Genomic DNA, 18,502 nt, shown 5'->3' on the forward strand with positions numbered 1-18,502 from the left:
GAGGTTGTTTTCCTGGGTCTGTACCAACCCCAATTTCCCCCAGCTGATTGCTAATTTCATGCTGCTCAGGAACAAGGCAAACATCTGGGCACATCTCCTCCCGTCCCGCCGGCCGGGGACCTTGCAGGAAATGAGCTCTGCTCCGTGCCCGGCCGCTCTGCTCCCAGTCCCGGCTTCATTTCCCCTGGTGATGATCAAGGGACTTCCTATTTTTTTTTGGTCTTTTGGGACCTTTGAAGGCAGGGGGATAGACGGAGCCAAAGACAAATGGGGAAGATGACTGGAGGCCCAGGGTTCCACCACAAATCACCCCCGCCAGGGAAGGTTTTATTGCAGGAGTTTCGGGGTTAGCCCAGCCCGGGAGCTGCACAGTCGATGATTACCCACACCGTGCCTCTCCGAAATCAGACCCCAGCTCCCCAGGGATTGCCAGGTACCATTTCCCCTGGGAGTTTAATGAGCAGCACACCTGAAAAGCCCTCCTGTGCTCCCCGTTCTGGGTCAGCAAGTGCAACCAAAGCCTTTCCGCACAGCACTGATGCCCCCGATGAGAAGAGCCACCCAGCAGCCACCTTGCTCCAGGGCCACCGCCAGCTCCTCGGAGCAGAGGGGCCAGCTCCTGGGCCGGGCACATTGTCTTAGGAGATGGATTTTTCACCTGTAAAAGTGATCTACACTCCCTCTCCTCTCCTGGACGCCTTAGTCAAAAGAGAAAATGGATCTTTTAAAGATACATGTATCCATCACTGTTATTTACATTCTAATATGCGTACACAGCTCTGCTCCAACAAGGGAAATGTAAATCAGATGGACATCGTTCCCTGAATGCCCTAAAGAGCTCCTTTCCCCCAAATTAGAATAGAAAATGCTCTTTTAAAATGCACCTTTAATATGTAAAAGCTGCTGCATCCTGACTCTAAATAAACCAAACTTGAGCTACATGCCAAATATCTTAGATAAAGGACAGGTAAGATGGTAGTATCTGGCCAAGGAATCGGTCCTAAACAGCTATTTATATTAATGCAAAGAAGGTACAATGTTCTTCCTCTTGATATATGCTGCAGTGGGATATAGTTTTGTCCCACTAGTGAGAATAAAAACGTACAGTTCATGATAGGCAAAGTCACATGTGTGAGATAAAAAGCTCCAACTATAATATATGTCTTCACCATGTATTCTCTTCAGGATTTTCTTTAGATCTTTGGATGACAACAAGAAAACACTTACTCAAGGTTAGACACTGCTCTCCGGGCTTTTTAATAACCATTCCCCATATCCTGGGGGATTGCGTCTGCGAAATAAGGCAAACAACTTCAGCTGCTGGACTTGCAGCGAGGAGGAGGAGGAGAAGGAGCAGGAAGCCTCAGGCACGTCTTTGTTTCTGCTCTGCTTGTGGCTGCCCCATGCGCACGGGCTGTGGGACGAGCCGAGGCGGCGCTGCCACACGGGTGCTGCCCTCCTGCGTGTGCCCGAGGGGTTTGGGGATGGGGACTGGCCTCCAGGGGATTCACAGAACGGGGGCAGCTCCAAAATAAACCTCACAAATGCTGTTGAACTCTTAAAAAAGCCACGAAAACCAAAAGCTGCGCTGCGTGGAGGAATTAGAGGGAGCCCCATGCCCACGCTAAGACCAAAGACTTGTAAGAGAAAAGCCCTCCTGTGAGACCAGGCTGGAGCCGTGTGGCTCACACCCTCCTGCTGACCCTTCGTGCGTGCAGCTTCTCCTGCGTGCAGCAAACTCGCACGGCCCATGGGCAGGCAGAAAACGTTTTGTCTTGGAATCTGAAAATTTAGCAAGTGACATTTCTGCAGCTGCCGAGCCACCGATGGGAAACAAAGCCCGCTGCAGGGATGGAGCAGGCTGCCCGCGTGCTTCTCTGCTGCCAGCACAGGTTTGGGAATGGCCACGGGGAACAGCTTGGCCCTGTTTGTACCTGGCAGCCCGCTGCAGTCCCACCTGAGTTGGTATTTCACTGAACTGAAAATTGAGCAATCTTAAATTGATCTTAAAGAGGAGCTGGTGAGCTCCCCTCCTCTGCAGCTCAGGCATCCTTTAATCCACCTTGCTCCTAACTGTTCCCGTGTACATCACTGCAAATACTCCCCCTTTTCTCTTTTTTTGCTGACTACTGAAAAAAAACAACAACCCACTTTTATACCCTCTGTCCTGGAGCTGCAGTGTTATAATTTGCTCAGTTTGATATTCCTGCCAGCCCCAAAACAAAGCTTAATTGGGCAATGAAAGTGGCAGTGACAGCAAAGCACTGGAGGGATGCTTTTCCTTCTGGGTTGCTGCTTTTTGCTGTCCCCCTGCCCAGCAATAACACGTTCTCTACGCTCACAGTTGAGGTTTGCTGCTGTCCAAAAGGAAGGGGAGCACCGGGATGCTGGGGGGAGCATGGAGTCCCGAGGCCAGCTGGAAGGAGGCTGCTCCTGCCTTCAAACCCCGTGTCCCCACTGTAGGGTGGGGACAGGACAGGGGCAGCACCCATGTCCTCTTCCCCCTGCAGTGCCCGTGAGCCACCAGCCCACCAAAGGCAACCATCTCCTGCCATCAGACGGCCTCTTCCATGTGGCACAGCTGAGCAAGCGAGCGGCACATCGCATCGCATCGCAGCGTCCCTGCGCTCACCTAGAGGAAGAGCCAGGCTTCATCTCTCTTATTGCAGCTTCTCTTTATTCTTCTCATTAAACCCGTTTCGTAATTCCGCAGTGTTAATCGACCACGAGCGGGGAACAGCGAGTATGGGAAGCGTGTTGGGAGCAGCTCAGCCCCAGCTCCTGCCACCCACCAAACCAGCACCTCAAACCCCAAACCGTGCCAAAACCGGGCAGCCAGCTCCACGTATCCATCAGGAAACAACCCAGCTATTAGAGCACGTGTCCGGCTATTATTGCGGCGACCCGTCAGCTGTAAATGACCCAGGATATTTTGGAAGAAAAAACAATTTGCTTCCACTATTTACTTCTTTCTCCTGTTCTTGACCCCGAGATCGCACAAATGTTTTTCCGCGCCTCCGCTGTGAAAGAGACACTCTCATCAAGGAGGAGTAAATCACAATAACAGGGAAATAAACCTTCCCCTGAAATGAGCCTGCTTCATTTATTTATCCATCTCCCTGGCCTCGCGGGCGTCCCCATGCAGGCGCACGAGCGGCGGCTGCTGGCTGGGGGAGCCCGGGTGGCCGGGAGCTGCGCGGGGCAGGCGGGCACCGTTCCCCTTTAAATCCGACCCAGGTAATGAAACCGCGCCAGAAAATAGCGTGGGTGCATCTGGGAGCAGTAGAAAACAGTTAGATCTTCATAGAGCCATAAAGAAGTAAACAGTAGGCTGCTATGAAGATCTATGGGACCCCGCAGTGCCATTGTCTTCAAAAGGAATTAAAAACAAATTGCTGAGGGCCAGCACATAATTTAGAGACTCACGGCAATTTTATGACTTGCTAATGTTCCTAATTACATGCCCGTGAAAGGCTTAATTAATTGGGGGATGTAGCAAAAAGTGGAGCCTGTGTTTGTTATCATGGTTCCACTGCATTGATTTTAGTGCCTATGGAGAATTTAGGGCCTCTTTATTTGCACAAAGAAAATGCAAGTCTCTCGAAAAAATGCACATTAAGATCAACCCCTCGCTGCTATCTAATATACTTTCCTCTACTTAACCAAAGTGCTTGTAATCATATTTTGTAAATGTTGGTGCCGTTAATTGCATTGTGAGAGAAAATAGGTTCCGCTCGACTGGTCGTGGAGAATTTTATAAAGTTCTTCTCCTGCTCCGGATCCCGAGGACTCGCAGAAACTCATCCCAAGTTGCTGCGGCGGCGGGGCTGCCCCGCTGCGTGCGGCCCCTTCTTGGTGGGCAGGATCCGGCCCCGCTGAGCGCGGGGGCAGAGGCAGCGCTGAGCCCGCTGGCACAGTGACAGGGCTGGGGTGCAGGGAATGAACCCGCAGGCCCCATCCCATCTTTCCATGACACTCCCAGTATTTCCAGCTCAAGGCTTTGCTGATTTTCTAGAGGAGAGGGCCTTGCCAGAAGTCAAACGCACCACGCTGCAGTGCCTCATCCCAAAAATGCCCCCGGGGCCCAAGCGCAGAAGTCAGCAGTGAATGCCTTTAACCAGAAATAACTTATTTCTGGTGAGCATAAAAACACAAGACAAAAACAGTGATTCAGAGAGCACAGGAACCCCGCAGCGCCTCGGAGCACTGCTCCATTACAGCTGCTTCTCTGCAGGCTGCGCTGGAAGTTTGCACTTACCCACACCATAAAACCAGGCAGGATGAAGCAGCCGGGCCAGCCCCTTCCTGCAGGGCTCAGGGAGAAGTCAGGGCAGGACAAAGCTGTTTGGGAGCAACTGAGGGCACCCGTTTGGGAACTGAGGATGAAGGGGAAGGGGGAAAGCAGCATGATGCTGGGACTCCTTTTGACTGAGCACCACACCTGGAAGCACTTTCCTCCTTTTCCAGAGGCGTGTGTCCACGGAGGGATCGCCTCGCACGTGGCTGGCTGGGTAGATTGGTGCTGCCATGGTCGGGCACTGCTGGTGTCCAAGCTGTGTGGGTGTCCGGTGGGGTGCAGGCGAGAATCATTTCACCGAAATTAAGGATAATTTGCTTCCAAAGCTTAAAACCAGCATTTAACCCCACTAAATCAGGAAGCTTTTTCCTTTCACCTCTCTTCGTGTTGCAAGAGCAACACGACTACCAGCCAAGCCGTGGGATACCCTCGCCTCCGACCGCAGCAGCACCCTGCTGGTGTCCTGCCAGGGTGCTGACCCTCAGCAAGCTGCACTCGTGCTCCTGGGAGCCCAAATGAAATGCAGGCAGCAAGCTCCAGCCCTACCTTGCAGCACAGGTCGGAAAAGAGAGAAATTTGAAGCAGAGGTTTTGCTTGGGACATTCAACAATTAAATCCCCCGGGGTGCAGGGTTTGGTGATGGCCAGCAGCACCCAGGCCCTCCGTGCACTGTCCCCGCCTCGCAGCACTGCTGCAACGGGGAGGGAAAAAAGGCAGAGGCAAGTTTGTCTGTTGCTCTTGAGAAAAGGAGACGTCTCTCGAAATATAGTTGGCGCTTTGACGATAAGACCTTTGACAGGAACATGAATGACATGAATACTTTGATCTCTAGTCTCAGAAGCTTCAACAGCAATTATGAGTCAAGAGGGGTGAATGTGGGCAGCAGCTACAGCAATGCCCCAGAGGGTGGTGAGGCAATAATTAGAGACAAAACCCGGAGCATCTCTGCCTGCACCACGCACACCAACCAGGGAGGAGGTGGGCTGGGGGAAACCTCTAAAAAAAAAAAAAAAAAAAAAAAACAGAAAAAAAAACACAACCCTTCTTCTTCTGAGAGACATAAAATCGACAGGACTCGATACATTTCAAAGCAAAAATCTTCAAAGACAGGTAAAATGCTAATTCTGCTAATGTAGGTTTTTATGTATATGCTCTGAAAAGGTAAAGCAAATTAATCACCAGCTTTACCCCCTAATATATATCTGTGTTACAAATATATTACAGCATGTCAGATCTAAGGAGATCTATCTGAACAGCGGTGGTTAAAAGAGCATTTCCCTTTTCATGCTCTAATACAGTTATTTTGATCTTTCAGTCTTCATATTTTTTGTTCTCATCAAAGGGATGATGGTGCCAGAGATTAGGATGTTATTTATTTCCCTCTCGCTGTCCTACCCATGTTAATCACTCCTCGTGTCAACAGCTGCCGCGGTGACGGCGGTGCCGGCAGCGCCCGCGCGGGGCTGCCCGTGCTGCCCACCGGCACCGGCGTCCCCCAGGGTCACCTCCAAACCCCGCCGACCTTCCAGGCTGATGGAAATGCAATGCAAATAGGGGGCAGGGAGGGGAAGGGGATGCCTGCGGAGGGGCGGCAGCGGTGCCGGCTCAGCCTTCTGCGCTCGTGGAAAGCGTCAGAAGGAAGAGATGGAAGTGCTGCAGACGTGGGACTCGCTGCGGCAGCGCGGTGCGGAAAACCCTGCTCCAAAGCACCCGCAGCTTGAGGAGACCAGGAAAACGGAGAATGCAAGAGGCAGGAGGTGCAGGGCCAGGAGGTGGTCGCCCAGAGGCTGCTGCCCAGCTCCAGCACATCACATCTCCCAGCGTGGCCAGCATCTTCCCGTTCCCACTGGGATGCTACAAGTCCACATTTGCTTTCTGGTGGCGTGCCCTGGCTCCCTGCCCCTCTCAAAAAAAAAAAAAAAAAGTTTGGGTTTGCTCTGGAAAAGCTCCTGCAGAGCCCAGGTGGGTGACAGCACCCACAGGCGCAGAATAGCGCAACCCTGGAGCTTCAGCGCATGCAGCCTGCAGCAGGTCAAGGCCTTCCCTGACACATCAACACACAAATCCAAAATCTGGTGATGACCAACCTCATGGCTGGGCTGTACCGGAGCGCCTCACCCAGCTCACAGCAGCAGCACGCTGACAGATCCAGGGCCCAGCTCAGCACTGATGGGGGGGCTCATCCCCGGCGCTGAGCACCCCTGGACCTTTTTTTTTTTCACTTAAAGCACAACCAGTGCAGACACAACACGAGCAGGTATTTCCAACGCATGCCAAAGGTGTAACTAGTCTTAACAAACACGCATATGCATGTACAGGAACGCACTCAGTAGATTCTCAACGGGTCTTTAAAAATAAGTTTAGCAGTGAGCATGCCACGTTCCTAACAGCTACGAATAGAAGGGTTTTGTACCAGTTTGAGAGAGAGGGAAGGCAGGATGGGGACATGGGAAATTCAACTGGTTTGCCATGCAGACCCCGAGCACGGAACCGTCCTTGTCCTGTGCTTTGGGCACAGGTGATACCTGGGGGTTTGAGCAGAGCCCGCCCATACCCAGCCCCTTTGGCTACCTTGAGCCCTCAGGGCTTGTTCTCAGCAGTGGGCACATTTTTACCCCTACAAGTTTGCATCATCCTCCAGACAGACCTTGGCTGTAGAGGAAGAACAAGAGCTGCTGCAAGCAACTGCCAAGCCCTGAGTATCAAGACACTGCTTAAAGGACCACCCGAGACCCCAGGCCAAGTCAGAGAGCTGCTTGCTGCTTTGGCAACCAGCTGGAGTGGGGAGATGATGAACCTGTGAGGATGGTGATATGCAGGTGGCCGATAATTATTTGCAGAGACTAACGGAGCAGGTGGACTTTGGGCATAACTAATCCTTGAGAGACAAGGAGCAGGAAAAGGCTGCAGGAGCTGATGTCTTTGAAATAGGTTACACCAGTGACATTGCCCACCATCAGCATTGTGTTCCTTGCCTTTAAAATGCTGACACTTACAGGTTTGATGGTAACTAGACTGTATAGGGGCACCTTTGCTTTCACATCAGATCTGCTGACATGAACAAGAGTCGATTCAGATGGGCATCCAAACATTAAAGTCCTTGCCTATTTCCATAAAATGATTGGCAGCATGCCTACTGCTAGCGGCTGGTAGCACTGCTGATAAATGGCATCTTGATAAAAACTTTGGCCTGTTTTAAGGGGGAAAAAAAAAAGCATGCTCTTATTCTAATTCACTCAGCTTCTGACAAATGAGACATCTCGCCTCTAAAAATTAGATCCACCTCGCATCTTTGCTCTGCGTGCAGAGAAAACAGTGTCAGGAGGATGATGCCTAGGAGAAGAGAAGGGGGTTTCCTTTCCAGGTCTTGAACTACTGAAACTTTGCAAGGAGCCCTGTAGGTATGATCTGGCTGGAGGAGCTGAAATACCAGGTTCTGAGATGCAGGGACCTGACCCATGGAAGTGGTTTCCTCCTGCAACTGAAACGCTAACAAATGCACGATTCTCAGAAAGAAAAAAGGGACTGCACAGTCCACTTGCTGCCAATTCCCAGCTAATCCATCAGTAGGATCGATGCATGGAAAAGAGGAGAAATAAAAGCTAATTTCAAGCCCGCATAATATTATTATTCAGTTTTTGTAGCTTTAAGCGCTTAATTCTAGGTATTTTTCTTAAGGTTTAAAAAATGGCTTCTAAAATGAATCTGAATGTTATAATGGGAGCTTTTTACCCCAGAGATCGAACCTCTCTCTTATACCTTCGCATTTCAAATCTCACAAAAATCACAGGAGTTGGGTGTCCCTGCTGTGTTCCCTGGCAATGTGGACACTGAGAACACCATGGACCCAGACTGCACCTGAAAATAGATGCAGGGCAGTTGACACCACCTCTACCCATTTATTATTTGTTCTTTTAAACAGATGTTGTGTCGTCCTGTGGTGTAGAGAGAGAACGAGGCTACATGCCCTTCTGCTCAGCAGCCAGGGAGCAGCGAGGCAATGCCACAGCCACAACATTTTGTGACCTTCGCAGGAGACCCACGAGGACACAGCTTGGAGCAAGAGCTCGACAGACACTGAGAGGGGATGCTCAAGGTTTCTGGAGGAGATCCTGTTCCCCTGGACCTAAAAGGAGTTTGCTGTTAAAATTCCTTAAACAGCTTTGAAAATCTCAACAGCAGATAGAGGCTGACAGCACCTGACGGACCTCCCTCTGCCTCCACAACACCACCGACTTCATTTTCTCACGTAAAAGCCACCCGATTACCTCTTGATGCACCAAACAGTAACAGAGAGGGGTCCATGAGCTCTCACTACAGGTGTGACGGTGACAGCCGAGGACAAGGACAACCCAGGGGTGTGCAGCAAAGCCTCAGAGGACCCCAGCTTACTGCTGCTGCTGGGAACGACCTGCGCACACGCGGACCCTAAGGAGCCGGCAGCAGAGCTCACCTAAAGCAGCCCGTGATTTACTGAGCCGCTGCCCTCCCCTTCTCCTTCCTGCCGCAGCGCTGCTCCAGATGTGCTGCCAGCTGTGGTGACACCACTGCCGAGACAACTAATAAATCCCACTGCAACGAGGTGGCTGTCCTCGTGGGCGAGCAGCCTCCCAGCCTGCCCTGGCACCCAACAAACCGAGCTCCTGCAGGCTCTCACGCCTGGTGCTGCCCACACGGGCAGAGCTCAGACACAGGATGATGCTGAGCACCACCAGCACCCAGACAGAGCACAGCAGAGCACCGAGTGGCCACAGGACGCACAGATGTGGTCTCCTTCCATTTGCTACGTGCCTGCTTGGCACTGCTGGGGGATCCTGAGCAAGCTCTGGTGTCCCAGCGCTGGTTTGTCCACGAGCAGCACCGTACCAAACGCAATTAGCAGCGGTGACATCCCTACCTTGATCCCCGTCATGGTCTGCTGGAAGTCGCTTTGAGAGCGGGGGCTTCGAACCGGCTCCACCATCACGCGATCTGACATCGCCGGGAATTTACTGCGGAAACAAAAAAAAAAAAAACCCACAAGTGTGAAATGTGGCTGTCGATAAAGTAATCCTCAGCAATCAGACAAAATTAATTGTGTGAACATCATTGATCAAACCTACTTAATACATTGGGTTTGTAGAAAGCTGGAATGTAATTTCATTACCAATCTGCTCCATCCTAATGAAATTTCTAATAACACTCTAATTTTGATTTCGGTTAAGGAGAGAATGATGGAAATTTTCTTTTGCTTCTCTTGTAAGGCTTTATTTTATTGGTTTTCTGCAATACTAGGGACACTAATTTTTTTTTTAATTTGACATTTTATTAGCAGGGGGTTTAATATAGCAACATGGATAAAAAACAAAATTGCAAAACAGACAAACCTTAAAGAAATAGAATTGATGTCAAAATTAGAGAGGCTAATTTTAAAGAAATTGATTTATTTTATGAGTGGTGATTTTTTTTTAAAGTTGTAGCTGGTTTTCTGACCTCAAGTGATTTACATAATACTATTTTGCCATTCCTTTTGTCCGCAGTTCCCACAGAACAATGCCAGCAGAGCCCAGCCACACGGGAGAGGCACTATCGAGGCTATGCCTGGTCATAGGTAGAGTAGGGCAAGAAGAGCCAGCCCTAGCCAAGCAAGATTCCCATTAATTGGGACATAACCAAGATTTCACCCCTTGCGTTAAGCTTCAAAAGGTGCCATTCAGCCCTTCAGACTCGGTTCTGTTGGTGCACAGAGGAATGCTGGAGGTTAATTAAAGCAGGAGTGGTGGAGCACCGGGTAGCTAGCTACATGCTGGTGCTGAGGGGGCATCCAGTGCTCGTGAAGCCTGCAGGCTTCTGCAAGGCACATTTCACCGAGGGCAGAGGAAAAGACCCAAAAAACTAATATTTCTTTGCTCTTTCTGCTATCAGGCACTGAAAATGAACAGTGCTTGTCTCTGGCATGCATGAGAGGGCAAACCCTGCTCCCAGAGCAGCTGGGTACTACTGATGGCTCGTCTGGCAACACGTCCAGTGAACAGAAACCGCCTCTCCCCAGCCACAAGGCACGCGGTGGGATCTGCATTTCAAAGCAGAGCTGCACAGGATGCACACCGGCAGCCCGCAGACGTTTGGGGGCCTCTGGGTGATGGGACAGGACGCGCCGAGCAGACAAGGGAGCAGAGAGCGTGCCTGCTTGCTGCAGGAAGGTGATGCTCTTTGACTACTGAACTGGTGCCTATCTCTGGTATTTCCATTTTCAGCAATCTGATGTGTTTTGGTGATTTATTCATGACTGGTGTAGTGAAAAATTGGAAAAGGCTAGCAGGATAGCCATGGCCTGGAGATCCAGCATCAGATTGAGGCTACAACTGAATTACTGTCAGAGGCATCATGCAAGGTTTACTCCAGCGAATGCGGAGTTGAATCTTATATTAATAACTGAACATGAACTATCAGAGACAGACTGGCACGTCTGCTGCTGGGCAGGTCCAGAAAGGAGCTGTCAGATCAACACCGAGCCTGAGCAGACAAACAGGAGCTCAGCGCCCTCTCCGTACGCTCCAGAGGTGCCGTGCAGGGCGGCCGGTACTGATGCAGGACCACAGGAAGGCCACTGCAGGCACTGCTAAACACCGAAAAAACACAGGGGAGTCTTGGCTTTTGCTCTGTTAGTGAAGCTCACATTAAAATTCAGCTCCTTGTTTGGCTATGCTGCTAAAACACGGCAGATGAGCACAGAGGATACATGCTGACATTGCACCTAAGTCCCAGTCCGACAAGAAATGTCATTTTGAAAGTGTCCATCCCTGAGAACCACAGCATCAGGAGATGCCTTCAACCCAAAGGAACCAGGGAGCCCACACGACCAGCACATAATCTGCTGAAGGAGTCGGTTTATCCCAAAAGTGGAAGACAAACGTCCCATTCAGTGCTTACTGCTGCCACATGAGCCCTGGGGCCATCCCCATGCCCTGGCTTAAAATGGAGGTGCAGAAATGGCCCTGTCCACAGGGTACCCCTCCAGCCCCGACCTTTTGGGAGAGCAAAACAAAGCAGCAACTAATCCAAAGGGGGTATAAGAAAAAAAAACAACAACAACAACAACAACAAAAAACACAAGGCGGAGGCAGAGGGGGGACGCTAAACGCCGCGTTACAGTAGCATCTAGCAGTTCTTCATAATTACAGTTTCAATTCTACATCCAGCTTCCTTCCTAATTACTGCCCTGCGGTTGGTGTGCACAGATTCAGGAGCAGCAGGGATTTTTATTTTGCTCGCACTGGTGACGAGCCGTCTCCTCATTACCGAGTGCTCGCGTTGGGCCCATCAGACAGCCCCCAGCGCCCTGGCCCTGCACACACCACCACATCAGCCCTTTTTGGGGCCAAAGCCATGGCCAGAGGACACGAGGATGGATGGTGTCCAGCTCCTGGACATGTAGGACAGGTAGGGACAGGGGTTTCCCCATCCCTCCTTGCCCTGAGTTGCCACTGTGGGGCAGCCTCCTGGATTTCCCGACCCCACATCTCAGCAGCAGACCCAACGTTTCAGACCAGGATGCTGAGGGCTGAATGAGGCTGTGAGGTCTCAGTGCTCAGCATTGTGTCCACCTGGCCAGAAACGGGGCAATCCCATTTCGTTCTGGGGTGACATTCCTACCTCTGCCTTCCCTGAAGCCCAGGGGCACTTTGCTAATCATTAACACCACCGCTGTCCGTGGCAAGAAGCCGAAAAGGAGCCTGCTTTCACCAGGAGCACGGGAGAGCCCGGTTCCTAATAATTTACGGCTCAAACAAAGTTGCAGAGCACAACCAAGTATGCGGGAAAGGTTGGGGTGAAAAATTATTTACAAAGCAAATGCCCTGAAGACACTTGTACTGGACAACAATTACGGCACCTTAATTAACTGAAATTTAGTTCACCCGTCGACTGAGGCATGTCCAGCACTAAAGTTATGCCACTGCTGCTGTCTACCACTGGTTAATGAATATAAATCAGATGGTTTATAGTTAGTGAACATGTAATAGGCTTGCAATGAGTTGAATTCCAATGCAAAATGCCTGGGGATAGGAACATGCCATCCATAAAATATAAATAAATAACAGATTTACATTGCTGCTCAGAAAAAAACAAAGCTGTCCTCATAGCTCGGTGTTCTTCCAGCCTGACAGACCAACAAGACAAGGGGTCGGCGGGTAGGAATTTGGAAGTCTGCTGACCTGAGGTGCAGTCAATAGATGCCAAGGCCCCTCCATGGCCTCCTTCCAGCCACTGGGCCCCGTCTCACAGGTCCCTCACGGACCCTCACAGCTCTCTGGGGAGGCCAAGCCGCGGGGCAGGAGCAGGCTGAAGGTGACTCCTGAAGGTGTGGAGCAGTCATTGCAGCTACCACAGCCTGCTCCAGGGGGCCCTGAGGCTGGCAGGGCGAGGAGTGCGGCCTGTGGTGGGCTCATGGCAAGGCCCAGTGAGGGACACGGCTGTGCTCTCACTACAGCTCCTTCTGGGCCAATCTGTAGTGAGATCACAAGGAAAAAGCCAACTGCTAAGGCAATTTTTGAGGTAATTCTGGAGCAGGCTGCCTGGCCCTGAGCCCTTGTAGCTGGGTCTAGTGCTAGGCCCCGCCTGGGCATGGCCCTGGTGTCTGACAGCAGCCTGGGCAGGGGGGAGCACCCAGGTATTTGGGGTGCACCCCTAGGGACCCCTCAGCCTTCCTGAGGCAAATAAAGCTCCCCGAGAAAGGAATGGCCATCAGGAAGAAACCCTGTGTCAGAAAAACCTGGCCTCGGCTCTTTCCATTCCCTTGCCGCAGAAGCAAGAAATTGTGGACCTTATTTATTGCGCAAATTAGGTACAAGAAAATTATTTTCTTAATGTGAGACTTGATGAATGTTCTCAACTCTCCACCCTGCTAGGAAGAAGGGGTTACAATGAAAATTATTTACAAAGCATGTGCTACCCTGCAGGGATATTTATTCAGGCAGGGGATGTTTCTGCAGATTTTGTTGACAAAGGCAAATCAAATTACATTTTTGCGAACATTACACCGAGCATCTTGATTTGATATGGACATCAGCCGCCTCCTGACAAAGCCTGGGAAGCAGCCCCAGCCCAGCACCCTTCAGGCACCTACTGGGGCGGTCATTTTTAGTCTTAGAGAACAGATGGGAAAACGCTCCGCAAGCTGTTCGGGCACTTCTAGATATTGATTCGGAGTTTTTATTCCTTTAAAAAGTATAAAAATGGTTGTAAATCTGACATCCAGATTAAAGAAGGTGGACGGCTGCAGGGATACGATCAGACCCCAAAAGACCCCAAAAGCCCCCAGCCGGGCTCTGTGGAGCCCCCTGGCCTGCTGCAGGTGCTTGTGAGTGACCTGGGACCCATGAGTGTTCCTTGCACCAGGAGGAAGCGGCTCTGAGCTCCTTGCCAACAGGAAAAATCACCTCCACATCACTGATCCCCTCTGATTAAACCTGTGGGTCTTAAACTTGGTCTTCAATCAGGTCTTTGAGAAGCCCCAACAGATTACAACATCCCTGTGCTTAGCCATCATAATGACTTGCGCGTGATTAGCTTAACCAGCATTTCACCCAATTCAATTTCCACGGATGGCCTATACGTACCACAAAAGATGTTCAACATTAATTTTTACATAATTAAATCAGGAATGACCCCAGCACCGAAGAAATAAAACCTCAATTCTTCCCGGACTGTGCAGCGCTCACCTCAGCTGCAACCTCAATGCCCGAGGACAGCAGGGCTGGGGGGCACAGCCCCATTAATGTCCCCTCCCTCCTCCTGCAGCCCCTTCACCCCTGACCCTGCATGGCCACAGCACTGCCCTGGTGCAGGGATGCCCGTGTTCCTCACTGGGCTGCTGGGTGTCCCCCTCCTGCAGGACAGATGGCCATCCGTGGTCCTAGGGCCAGGCTGCAAGGGCTAGCCCCAGGCAGCTCTCGCCCAGTGATAGGCACTGAAAACACAGTTTCTGCCCCAAAATGCTGCAAGCTGTGCATGTTATGGGGTACAGAAAGCCCCCTGGAGCTCAGCAGGCTACTCAGGCAATTACAAGTGTGTAAAAGCTCAGTGCTTACCACGGACGCTCTACCCTGGTGCCCAGCTTTGGTGTCCTCATGGATGGCACTGGTGGTGGCCACAGCCGGGACGGCTTGTACAGCCTGTGTGGGCACTGCCTGGGAAAAACCCTAACAGGATGGGCAGCAAAAAAAAAAACACAAAACAGTGCTGAGAAACGGCCCTGGCCGCAGGGCTGGGACTGAGGAGCATCCAGCACCCGCGTGGCTCTTGGTACAAGCAACATCCTGCAGAGCAAAGCCACCGAAATCACAGAGCCCCCCCAGGGCTCATCCCCATCCAGGTCCTGATCATGCGGGACCACAACCAGCCTGTGCCAACTAACGAGGGTAATTACCGTGCCTTTCTCTAAACAGTCCCCCTTTGAGGCAGCAGCAATTACTCACTTCTACTGTAATTTTAATTGGTGAGTAAACGTGATCTTTGTAGAGACAAAGCCTCATTCTTCTCTCCCTTGTAACAGTTTAAATCAATACTAACCCGGGGCTGCGTGGAAATATTTAATGAAAACTGTTTTGACAGAAAATTGGATTTCTGATGGGACAAAATATTTGTTTTCAATGGAAGAGTTAGACTTTGTCAGAAAGCCCAAACTTTTTTCAATTTTTACTAGAAGGTCAAGCTGCCAAACACCGCCATCACCTCGCGCATCCCTTATGGGGGTGTGGGGACAGCAGGATGGGCTCTGGGGGCATGAGCCACACACACTGAGGTGCCTCTGCAAGGGACAGTGGTCACGGCCTTCCTGCTGTGGCTTATCCCACTGTGACAAGAGCTTCCAGGCACAGAGGGGACACGACACATCCCCAAATGATGAGCAGGAGCCGGCACCATGGCACAGAGGGGAGCAAGTCCGGACACTGAAGCAAACACTGCGCCGGGGAGTTCTGCCTTGCGTTCACCTTGAGGTGAAATTAGCGATGGCAAAAAAACCTTACTCAGGTCTTGGCTAATGATTATCCCATTAAAGAATCAGCTGACATAATATCATTTGGTAGTTTTATAAACCTCGGTGACAACAAGACTGATGAGACCTAACGCCCTGACAGCTCATCTGCCCAGAGAAAAGGAAGGTGCAAGAACTTGCTATTTCCCCGTGGTGCAAATTTCCCTGTGCCAGAAAGTGACAGTCCCCGGGACGATGACAACCTTTGTGCATCTCCAGAGACCTGGGGAAGCTGCCCCTAGTGCAAGCCAGGGGTTTCCCACTGCTGTGGGGACCCACGCAGCCGGCAGCAACGCGTAAGGGAGAGCCCATTGAACCAAAATAAAATAAAATAAAATAAAAGGCACGCATGCTGCTCTTCTTCCTGCTACCCACAGCTTTCCTTAGCTGCACAGCAATGTTGGTGGGACACCGTGGGGCCCCCAGTACCGTTCTGCAGGCAGCGGGATGGGATGGGTGCTGCTTCCCCCCAGCTGCATGCCCCCTGCTCTGCTCTGCAAGAGGCAACGCTGCAACGTGCAGGTGAGCGTGGGCAGCGAGTTGCTGCCTTCCACTGCTGGTTTGCAAATGCACGTGTATGTAACACACCTATGTACTCACGTATATGTATGTATATTTACAACTCCACCCCAAAAACATAGTCAAAATAAAATATTGGCCTAAGGTATCGCCGTATCTCCAGCATTCAGTAATATGCATTTTAGGAGAAAAAAAGAAAAAAAAAATGCTTGCTTTCTCCCCCCCCCCCCCCTTGCCTGGGTGTCATGAGCAAGAAATGAGCAGCTGACCTGAGTTTGAATTTAGAGTGTTCATTAATAGGATATTATGCCATATGCTCAGCACACTGTCTTTTTTTTTAATGCAGCCGCCAATTTGAGAGAATTTCTAATTAGTAATGGTATAATGAGAGTATTCAGAGGCTAATGTGGTGGGTGGGGAAGCGAAATAGATCGCTTGGTGTGGACGGGAAATATTTCTGTTCAAATTCCTGGTGAAATAATGACCCGCCGTAAAAGGCTGCGATCTTTGACAAATGAAGGACGTTCGGGGAGGTTACATTAACTGCAGGAGGAGCATTTATCAGGCTGGGGGGAAAGGTGAGGCGTTTGGGGCTGGCTGAGCTTAATGCGGGGAACGCCTCGCAAGGAAAACATTTGAGCCGGGGCTGGGCTGCGGGGAGGAGGCACAAGGCAGAGTGGGGGCAGCGGGTGATGCTGCCTTATCCAGGCTCGGTGCTGGAGGCAGGGGGGCACTAATCCTCACCCCCACGTGAATTTTGGGGCATTAGTGCCCAGCTGGTGTTGGCAGCGTTGGCATCCCACAGCCCGGGATGGGCCACGAGCAGCAGCCCAGCACCGGGTCACTGCCGCCTGCAGGGCCCGTGGGCACGCCTGCAGCGCCTTTGAGAAGTGCTCTTGCAGCATGTTTGGGGGTCAAAGCATTTAATATCTACTCGGATAGAGTAAATTGGGACTAATGAGGCATGGACCAGGTTGGTGTTCTGTGGGAAGCTGTTGGTATAAAACCACTCGGTGCATTTGGAATAAAGCAACGCTCGGAGGTCTGCAGGCTGCTGGAGAGCCCTGTATCAGCTTGGCACGAGCTTCACCTACCCCGTGGGGACAAACAGGGGCCACGACAGCAGGCGTGGGTACAGAAGGGTCCATCTTCACACCTCAGGGCATCCCTCTGCTCGAACTAATCCCAGGTGTTGCTCCCAACCCACTGGTGGCACGGGGCCGTGGCTTTACAGAGGGGAAAAGGGTCGGCTTTCCAGTGGTGTGCACAAAGTCAGGCATAAAAACGCTGTCCTACCAACACATCACAGACCTTGTAAGCTGTAAAACAGTGCATTTTCCCAGAAGAAATGGGATCGGTGTGGCATGGACACGGGATCTACATCCCACAGGAGCTGAAGGCTGTGGGAGAGCTGCGCCGTCTGGCTTAGGAGCACGAACCACTCAGAGGGAAAATCCAAGCGGTGCTGGGGAAACTCCGAGAGCTGCAGGTTAAAGAAATAACTTGTCCTTCTCCCCTGCCCCAGGTGGCACAACGTGCCTCCCCTCGTGCTGCAGAGGGAACGCTGTGCCTCCCATGTGCAACCTCTGCACAAGAGCTAGGGCACATGCTGACTGCTTCAAACGAGCCTTAATTAAGTTGCCTTTTGATTGGAGCAATTAGATCTTTAACACTGCAGGAAATAATTTTTTTTACTATTGACTAAGCTGAAAACTGGGAGTTTTCCTCTCTTGCAAAATGTTTTACTGTGTTACCGTATCACCTTTAAGAAAACCCATAACGTCCCATGACTGCAAGGTCTCCCTGGTGCATCCTCAACACACACAAATTTTACAGGAGCAGATGCCAGGGGATTGAAGCAGCCTGAGATGGGCAGTGAACGACGAGCCCAGCTTAAGGAGCAAAATCCACATGGCAGGGGACTGCTGTCCAGCTCCATCCCAAAGCTCCCCTTCTCCAAAACAGGCCCCACCAATGCCTGGAGCTTCACTGGTGTCCCTACAGTATCCCCGTGCCCGCAGCAGCACCCAGCACCGAATGTGGGAGCAGGAGCTGAATTGGAAGCCAAAGCGGCCCAGGGCTCCGTCTCTGCCAGAAATGAGAGTTGCTCGGTCCCCAGCACTGCTGGTGGAGGGGAATCCCGCAGAGGCTGAAGGCAGCGACCTGCCGGGGCCCCAAACCCCAGCGCTGCGCAGGGACCGGCCCCGCCGACAGCATTGTGTAAACCCCGCGCTGAAAATTAAATATTCATAACGCTCATATTAGATCCTACAGCACCTTTTAGGAAGAAATAAATGAGATTTGCTTTAAAAGAAGAAAAAAGGCACAGAGGCCATGTAGAACCAAGGCACGGCTTCATAAATAATATGTTTTTATGCCAACACTCAACAATTAAAAGGCTTAAGACCCGTTTTGGTGAATGAATCATGTTTAAACTCATTCTCCTACCCTCATCCATGTGCCATGGAAAATTAATGCATTCACCCAATATATTTTTAGCAGGGATTTATTCCTTGCTCTCACACCAGCCTTATTTTCCAGAGTAATAGATGTGAGCGTGAAGTATAAGCAAGATTTTTTTCCTTTCTTTAAAGTAAATCTCCAACCCGATGGAGATTTACTCACCTGTAGGTGAGCACGACAGACCCGACGGGGCCGTGCTTCCCCCC

At 51.1% G+C, this 18,502-nt stretch overlaps 1 long non-coding RNA gene across 2 annotated transcripts in view; it reads right to left on the reverse strand.

The window, feature by feature from the left end:
• Positions 1 to 1,696: 1,696 nt before the first annotated feature.
• The window catches only part of LOC137842199 (uncharacterized), a 107,025-nt gene continuing 90,219 nt past the window's right edge, over positions 1,697 to 18,502 (reverse strand). Inside the window, exons 2-4 of one of the 2 annotated variants that reach the window (XR_011088949.1) lie at positions 9,195 to 9,288; positions 4,259 to 5,293; positions 1,697 to 4,134 (exon numbers count right to left, since the gene is read on the reverse strand). This is a non-coding gene — a long non-coding RNA (uncharacterized lncRNA). Of the gene's footprint in view, positions 5,294 to 9,194; positions 9,289 to 18,502 lie in introns of both variants that reach the window. The other variant, XR_011088948.1, reaches the window with a different exon arrangement.

Source organism: Anas acuta, chromosome 19 (genome assembly GCF_963932015.1).
Source record: "Anas acuta chromosome 19, bAnaAcu1.1, whole genome shotgun sequence".
NCBI lineage: Eukaryota > Metazoa > Chordata > Aves > Anseriformes > Anatidae > Anas > Anas acuta.